This window comes from Cricetulus griseus, chromosome 2, assembly GCF_003668045.3.
Source record: "Cricetulus griseus strain 17A/GY chromosome 2, alternate assembly CriGri-PICRH-1.0, whole genome shotgun sequence".
In the NCBI taxonomy this organism is placed as follows: Eukaryota; Metazoa; Chordata; class Mammalia; order Rodentia; family Cricetidae; genus Cricetulus; species Cricetulus griseus.
The window spans coordinates 435,748,925-435,758,445 of NC_048595.1; the positions used below are offsets into that span (position 1 = coordinate 435,748,925).

Below are 9,521 nucleotides of genomic sequence, written 5' to 3' on the forward strand. Positions count from 1 at the left end.
TTGGTTAGAATGTTAATAACGACTGACTACTTGTACTGTTTTTATTTGTTAGTATTTATTATTTGATGTTGTTGATAATTTTACTGAGACAGTATTCCCTTCCTGCATTCAGCCCCTCATTATCTCCTAACACTTAGCCTTTGTTATTCTCTTTTCTACATGTTTACTATACCCATGTGCACACATTAACCTAAGTACATATATTCCACATATGTGGCTAGATTCCACACATGAGGAAAAATATGGTCATCTGGCCCTGTTTTTTTTTTTTTTTTTTTTTTGGTTTTCAAGACAGGATTTCTCACTGTAGCTTTGGAGCCTGTCTTGGAACTCACTCTGTAGACTGAGCTGGCCTTGAACTCACAGAGATCCACTGGCTTCTGCCTCCTGAGTGCTGGAATTAAAGGGTGTGAGCCACCACCACCAAGCTCTTGCCTATTTTTACTAATATAATGCTGTCTCTTCTATAACATAGTTTGAGGTTGGGTATTATAATGCCTCCAGAAGTGTTCTTAGTCCTTAAAATAGCTTTTGCCATATGTGGTCTTTTGTGGTTCCAAGTGAATTCTTGTTTTATAGATCTGTTAACTATGACATTGAAATTTTGTTAGGCATTGAATTAAATGTATAATTAAATTTGGTAATATAGCATTGTTCACAATATTGATTCTGCAAAGTCAGAAGCATAGAGTGTCTCTTAGTATCTTATATGGTTTTCGTTTTCAATATCTTCAAATTTTTATTGTAAAAACCTTTCACTTTTTGGATAGTTATATTCCTAATCATTTAATTTTATGAAGTTATTTTAAATGGAATTATTTTCTTAATTTCTTTCTCAGAGAGTACACTTTGTGTATAACTAAAACCTTGTGTTTTTGTTTTTAAATTGATTTCTATAAGAGTTAACTAGGTCCAAGTGTTTTCTAGTAGATTCTACCAGGTCTTTAAGTGAAGAATCAGATCACATGCAAATAGGTATAGTTTGACTTCTTCCTTTTCTATTTTTATCCCTCTTGTGTATTTTTTGGTCTGAATACTGTAGCTGAGACTCTGAGCACAGACTGTATGGTTTTTAAAATTACAAGAAACTTCCAGATCATTCTATTTAATATTGCTTAATAGTCCTATCCAGACTAACAAGGCAAAGAAATAAAAGGCCTTCCCCATAGGAAAGGGTCATCCCTGTTTGTTTTGTACACCATATAATTTTATATATAGAGAGACAGATTTTACAAAGCACTGCTAGGAATGTTCATTTCAGATTCAGTAAGGTTACAGCTTACAAAATTAGTACAAGGTCTTCAGTGTGGATCCCCAGAACTTGCATAAAAGTTGTGAATGGTGGCATATGCCGTTCATGCCATTTGTGGTAAAGTAGTGGCAGGAGGCAAGTCTGGATAAATTCATGAGCTCCAGGCTCGAGTGAGAGACCTTGTTTTGAAATATAGGGTGGAAGGAAATAGAAGAAGATGATTGACATGGAATTTAACATCTGTGCATGTATGTATGTATGCAGGTGCGTACCCACATACATACATGTGTACACACAAGCAGAAAAAGGTTGATTAGGGAGCTATGCTCAAAACACCTTATTGTTTGTTTTATTGATTATTTTTATACACTGTGGTGTTGGTGGTGTATGTTTACTTGTACACACGTGTATGTGGTGTGTGCATAACACTGTCAACCAGAGTGTGATTTAAATTCAGGTCCTCATGCTTACATACAAGTGCTCTTACCCACAAAGCCATCTTCTATTCCCTCAAAACACTTTATAGAAATAAAAATGAATTCTAAAAAATGGTTAAATAGGTTAGTTTAAAGTATAATGGAAAATTTCAAAATTCTGTGATTCATATAAATGAAGAGTTAGTATTTGAGCCCAGATAATTCAATTCCATAACCCATTAGCCTAGCCATTATGCCTTACAAATTCAGGTACTCATTTGTTCTAATTAGCACCAGTAATACTAGGTCAAAGTATTAGACATTTTATAAGCACTCCAACCCAAGATCACACAGTATTATTGCAGTGGGTAATTGAGAAGTGATGAATATTTTAGAGAATAATTTTGCAAAGGATGATATTTTCATTACTGACTATTTTATACTCTTAAGATCTAGTTCAGGTTCCCAAAAGATCACTCTTTATGACTAACCTTCAGAGAAAACTTGCTGTCAATCAGTAGACGATAGCTAAGTGTTACACATGTGATTAGAAAGTGCTTGGTACCTAGTTCAGCCCTGTGCAAGTGCCCTAGCTGTCAGTCCAGAGCCAGTGAGCCCTCAGTAGCTCCAGGCAGCTATTTCTGTGGGTTTTCCCATCATGGTCTTTGCTCATATTATCTCACCTCCCTCTCTTCAACTGGTCTCTGGGAGCTTGGTCCAATGCTTAGCTGTGGATCTCAGTGTCTTCTTCCATCAGTTACTGGATGAAGGTTCTATGATGACTATTAAAGTAGTCATCAATCTGATTACAGGGGAAGGCCAGTACAGTCAGCCTCTCTACTATTTCTTAGAGTCTTAGCTGGGGTCATATTTGTGGATTTCTGAGGATTCCCCTAGTGCCTCGTTTCTAGCTAACCCCATAATGTGACTATTGGCAGTGAGACCAGGATTTATCCCTCATGCATGAGCTGGCTTATGGACGGATACCTTGCTCAGCCTATGTACAAGGAGTTGAGATCCTGCCTCAACCTGATGTGGCATACCTTTCTGACTCCCCATGGATGGCCTCAACCTCTCTGAGGAGTGGATGGGGTCGGATAGGGAGATGGTGGTGGGCGGGAATGGGAGGGTGGGAGGGAGAGAGGACTGGAATTGTTATGTCAAATAAGATTTTTTTCCTTTTTTCAGATTATTGAAAGTTAAATGTTAAATGTGCCAAATACTCAGGTTCAGATTAATTTCAAAGTATATATAGGCATTTAATTTACTTAAAAATGAGAAAACTGGATCAGAAACTACTAGTGACTGATGGACCTGAGTTTTGAAGATCAAGGTCATTGCAAACTGTTTTCCCTCAGTACACAACATTCAATTGGTTCAAAATTACCTTGACCTTTAAAGAGCAAAATTTATAACAAAAAGCACTTGGTATTCAGCAGTGCTCATAACCCTAACAAATTTGTTCATAAATTGAATTATTAACTGATTTCATTGTTTTCTACAAAGTAAGTTAATTTTAAGAAAAAGTAACCTCAGTGACAAATGCATTTCATTCTTTATTTAGATGTTGAAACTCTTTCACTAAGTTTTTACAAGCTGGTGAACACTGACAAATTATTTTTCCCACAGAACTATAACCACACATTCCCAGACAGTATAAATCTATGGTTGAACTAACATTAATACACATCACCATTTCATTTATAACATAATAAAACAAATGATCAAGTACCAATTATTAAGTTGCATAGCTGAAAAGGCATATAAAATGTCTGCTCAGTTCATTAGCAGATCCCACATCTTCTTTTTTTGCACAAGAGGTTGAGAAGAGAAGGGGAAAATCATAATTCAAGCAAGTTGGAAAACAACTTCTGATAGGTATGGAAAAAAACCAAGAATTTCAGAAATTTTGATTAAGGATTGGTTAGTTACAACAGTGCATCTCTACCTTTTAAAAATATTTACTAAAGAACATATTCTACATGTTCTGCACAAGACAAAGGCAATATTTGACTAAAAATATTTAATAGCCTCCTCCCATTCCTTTATCAGGCCCTTCCTGTTAAGGTGTACCTTTGAGTGCAAATACTAAATTAACCATAAGGCTTTTTGTCTGGAGACATTATTGAAGATATGTGCTTCTGTAACAAAGTCGATTTTCAAATGGAGGCTTCCCATAACAGCACAAAATAATATAAAGACATTAAATAATCTGCACAAGACTTGCTAAAAATTTGGTGGCTAAGCAAACCTGATGTATACTGGTATGAGTTTGGGAGCCATAAACATAGAGTGAACAGGCAGATAACAAGACCACCCCTGCAGTGTTTGAAATGACTGAAGGAATAAACCATGGAAGGTCTAGAGTGTTCTTAGTTCCTGGAATTTTGGTTCTGTATGATGCTAAAAATATATAGTTATTGGGCTGGGTATTTTGGCACCTAATCATTCTAAATTCCTTATACACTAATAAGACTCTGGCACAAGAGTACATTTAAGGACATGACTCAATACTGTGTTTTAGGAAAGGTCAATTGGTACAAATAATAAGCACATTTTAAATTCTGACCAGCAAAGATCTTTTGCTAAGTGTCCAAACAGGTTGATCATAACTCAAATATAGAGGTTTCAGTACTGTCAAGCTTGTGGCCTGGTAAAACAGGCTTTCAATATTACTGTAGAAGATTCAGTAGACTTATTCAATAAGCCGACAGGTCCCATCTGAGTCCCACTCCCAAGGCGATGACATCAGGCACCCCAGTTTTACTGAGTACAACAGTTGTTTCTATGACCATTGGAATCCTTGAAGCACAGCGGTGTCTTAGGACGGTACTTCTCCAGATACAAAAGTTGCTTGCTGTGTAAAGCTCCACACTGCTTTTGTCTCATGAACTGTACTTCTTCATATTTCATTTCACCTTCAATGAATGCTAGGGCAACAAGCAATGGAGCTCTGCCGAGGCCTGCAACTCAATGGACAGCAATACAGCAGCCAGGTTCTTCATGCAACTTAATCTTTACAAGATTTAACCAGTCATCTACAATCTGGTTGGATGGTGGTGCACCATCTTCAAAAGGCCAGTCGAGAACACAAATACCTTCTTTCTCCACAGGAGTAGTGTCGTAAGTTGCTTCACATACTCTTACTATTATGGTAACTCCATACTTCTTAAGTTTCTCTATAAATTTGTTTAAGGTAGCATTGGTTGGATTGTGTGTAATAAAGAATCTCATGTTCTTGTATGTGACTTTCACAGGAGCAGGGCGGTTCATTGGAACCATGTTAAGTTAGTTTTTAAAAAACACCCAATAGGGTTCTGAAAGAATTAAAAGATTGGATACAGAAATGATGCAAAAAAAATCAAAAACAAAAACAACAACCTGAAGTCTACTTCAATATTCAACATACTCCGCTTGAATTTTCAGTGCTTTGTATATGAAATTGGGAGAAACGGACAATGAAATGAACGTCCTAACTAGAAGCAATGATTCTTCAATCTAGTAATACTGAGCAATACAAAGGAAGTGCAGTGAGGTTTACCCCATCCAGGTCTGAGCTCTTGTAAAATGCTCTTCAGATTTCAATTCAACACGTCTATGTCTGGGTTATCTACTCTGATGGGGACTTCTTGGTGGAGTAATAATGAATTTCTACAGTTCACTTGTCTGCATAGAGGTCGTGCTGTGCCTGGCAGTAATCTCCACTGCCCTTCAGAAACTCCATAAATTTGTGACCAAGAACACCACAGAAAGGAATGTGTCTACTCATTGAAGATTGTGTCCTAATTATACAGCCGGCAGGTGGTGGTGGGCATCACTGGGCAGCGGTGGCGATGCAGGTGGAGCCGGACACCAGATGACCATGCAGTGAGCTGCCCGAGGAGTGGGCCACAGGTCAGAGTCGATGTGAGTGCCCAGGCCAATAAGATTGTTTCTAATTTAAGTTAAAAAATTAATAAAAAATAAAAAAACTAAAATTCTCTTACTAATCCATCCTAAATGTGTTTTAATTGTCTCCCCATAAATTCTTCCAATGTGATATTTATATTTGATCAATTCTGCAAAAACCGAGGCTCTCTGGAAAAGGTCTGAATCTTAATAAATCCTCACTTTTCCTATAACAATGTTACAGAAAATCCAGATGTTATCCTGAGATGCCAACAACTTCGATTTGCTAGCTGGTTTTTTTTTTTTTTTTGATAAATATCCCAAAAAACTTCACCATTTAGAGGTAACAGTTTCAGCAAAGTGTGAAAGTATTATGAGATGTATTATTTTACTTAAGGAGAAAAATTGAGTTTCCAAGAGGAAAATCCCTTTGGTTTATTGGAAATTAAGTAGAACAAATTATCTGTGTATTTATCAACTCACCTTTTATTAGTCAACCAATCAATTTATCTATCATCTATCTTTTATAACACAACTTTATATAATTTATTAACAATAATCTATTGTATATCATTCTATAATTTATCAACCAATCATCTAGCATTAATTTCTGCATCTATGTATTTATCTCTCATTCATCTTCTTATCTGTGACTATTTGTCAACTATGAGTTATGTTTCTATTATCTGTCAATCATCAACCTATTTACCTAGTACCTATCATTTATCACCAATCATCTCGCATTCTTCTATCACTTATAAATCATCTATCTTCTCTCTATCATCTATCTATCAATCTAGCATCCTACCTACTATAACAACTATCAGTCTCTATTTTATAATTTTAGAGGTTAAATACATTTACATGTATAAAACTACATTTTCATGTAAAACTTCATGTAGAATTATTAACAGTTTCATTTAGTACTAACATTAATATTTCCAAATTGAGCAAGTCATGCAGATATAGCCTTATCAGAATACTAAACTGTTGATCCTACCTGCTCTGCCATGAAGAAAAGTAGTCTTTTGCATATGCATATATATGAATGTATAAGTCAGGTGGTGAGAAGCTATTGGGTACTCAACTTGTGAAAGTGGTGATCACTGGAGGGGAAAGGGAACTGGAGACAATTGCAGTGTTACTACCTGTCCCATAATCTGAGTTGTTTTCATTGAGCATGTGTTTCATACGACTAGTAAGTAAAGGTAGACTGTGAACTAATCTGCAATCATTATATTTTAACACTTGGCTCATTCTTTTCTCTACACTCTTCCAGCAATATTCTGGAATGATTTTTTCATTTATATTGGGAAGAAGTTATAATATTTTCTAATATTCTAAATATTGACTTTAGTTTCATTGACTTACATCCTCACGATATGATCACCTATCCAGATTTGACTGTTTGGTTCTATTGTCTTTTTCTGGATGTTTTCATTCCCAATACTTTTATTATTTCCCTCTGAAGCTCTTAGCTATCCAAACATGACTTCATAAATTTTCTGGACAGACAGGTACATTTCCAATGACACTCAATCCTCCAGCCCTTCGACTGTTCCAACTTTTCCTCTCTCCATTATGCCTCTCACCTCCTCCATATCCAAACATGAATCCAGCAGCCACCACCATTGTTTTCTCATGTCATAGACTGCTTTCTTTCTTCTTTTCTGGCTTCATTACACTAACAGAAGAGTCCAGCACATGCTATGTCCAATTTCTCTAGACTTTGAACCAACTCATTACAAAGTTTTTCTGATGAAGAATATGCAATAATTTCAATTTCCTGTACTTAAAATGATCCTCCTAATGTTCAAACAGACAACACGACTTCCAAGCAATACTTCCACTCTCCTGGTCAATCCCTCCACTTAAATGCACACACACTTTCTAGACAATGACCTCCCATCTGCTCTTCCATTCAACTGTCACTCATCTGGATATACTAAATCACACTTTATCGAGGAAAAAATGATCACAAAAGAGTACCTAGCATTTTAATGCAGCTGGTATTATACTGATAAGGAGGAGTATAGTTTTAGACTTACATGTGAGGCCAACCCTTCTATTCATTCCCCAGACCCCTAGCATCTCTAGCCAACAAATGAGCCCATTCCCAACAACCAACACATACTCTCCAGAATATAAATAAGATTTATTTGATGGTCTGAGTCACCATACCTATGGTACTATCTTTCATTCAAAACAAGATTGCTCAGTGGTTAAGAGCATGAAATATTTTCCCCCAGAGAATACAGGTTTGACTCCTAGCACTCACAGGGTAGCTTATAACCATCTTAGCTATAGTTCTATAGGATCTCATGCCCTCTTGTAGCCTCCATGGGTGCTGCATGCATGTGGTGCACAGACAAACATGTAGATTAAAACATTAATACTCATAAAATAAATATAAATAAGTACAAACCCAGTAAATATCTACATGCCTTCCTTTATTCACGTCATTAGAGGAAAATGCCTTTAATAGGTTATCTACCCCAGGAATAAGTTTGGGTCATTATATATTTGAAATGTAAGATTTTTATAATCACATTTGACTCTGATTGCTGGGTATTATGATTCAACTTCTCCATTGTAGTAGCCTTCATAGTGCCTTAGGTTAATGAAGTGACTATAGGCATTTCAGAGACTCAGTAAAGGGCACTGATTTGGGGATGCATTTAATTTGTCTTGGATAGCTTGTTGGGTACTGTAGTTTACAGAGATTTCTTTGTGTATATAGCTCCAAGCAATGCAGGTATAAGAATGTCCCCTAGGGAATACTATGTCCAGTCATATATTATACTAAAGCAAGGCAGCTTATACAGAAGGCAAAAAGCATTTCATCCAACAGAGACTTTTTATAAGTGATGCACCCTGCCCCACAGAGCCCTTCTCCATTGCAGTGCGGATGGCACCTTTGTCCTTCAGCCAACTGAGAGCTTGCCAGTGCTGAGCATCCTCACCCTGCTTTGAGGTGCATCTACCATCTGTGCTAACCTCCAGGGACGACCTAGTTAGGCTTAACAAAAATGTGATTATTTTATTTCTGCCCTCTTCTTTCTTGTGACCTCATCACCAGATTCACAAGGTCTCTCACTATGCGCTTGATCTATGTGCCTACTGCATGAGAATTACCTATGGCACTATGACACTAGAGATACCCTGGAACAGCTGCAGGTCTGTTGACACAGGTTATACAGGCATTGGGAAGGGATGCATATTCTATAAAATATGACCTCCAATAGTATTTCCGCAGGAACCACAGCCCTTAAAAGTAACTTGGGGAAGAGGAACTTGGCTTAATCATAAGCAGTGGAATTAAACATGATGTTACTCTCTGATTTTTTTTAACCATACATACAAGGTAATCTCTGCTGTGGTCCTAACATTTTGTCTGAGCATCCTTTTGAGTGTGAAGCACTAATTTCCTCTGGGCATCTGTTACAGTGGTGGACTGTCCAAACCTTCTTATAGGAATATTTGACTAAAAACATCATTTTAAATTCGTTATGCTTTTCTTATGAACTCTTTTAGATACCAATATATTTGTTAATATGTAAATTATGTGGTTTATGATACAGTTCCCCTGTGCTCCTGCTGGAAAATAAACCTCATATTTTTCACTTATGAATAATTCATATATAGGAAAATATGAAAAGAAGAGAATATGCTTATATTTCCATAGCAAATAGCCTCATGGGCTCCTGATTTGAAAGTCATAGCATCCAAATTGAACTTCTATAGAATCTGGGTATTTATGGCTTTCACTACAGAGACAATCACTTGTTTATGTAATAAATCTTTCAAAAACACAGGGAAATTAAACACAGGTTTTTTTTTTTTTCAATTAAATTTGTCTTTGACTAGAAGGAGACAGATGGCTGCAGCTACTGTCACCTGTTTTGGAAAGGCGACTTAGTGGTGTTGCAATGAAACATTGCTGTCTTTATCCTCTTTACATCAAC

General features: G+C 36.5%; 1 pseudogene; it reads right to left on the reverse strand.

Moving 5' to 3' along the window:
• Positions 1–4,431: 4,431 nt before the first annotated feature.
• Positions 4,432–5,063, reverse strand: LOC100765945 (annotated as a pseudogene).
• Positions 5,064–9,521: the final 4,458 nt, after the last annotated feature.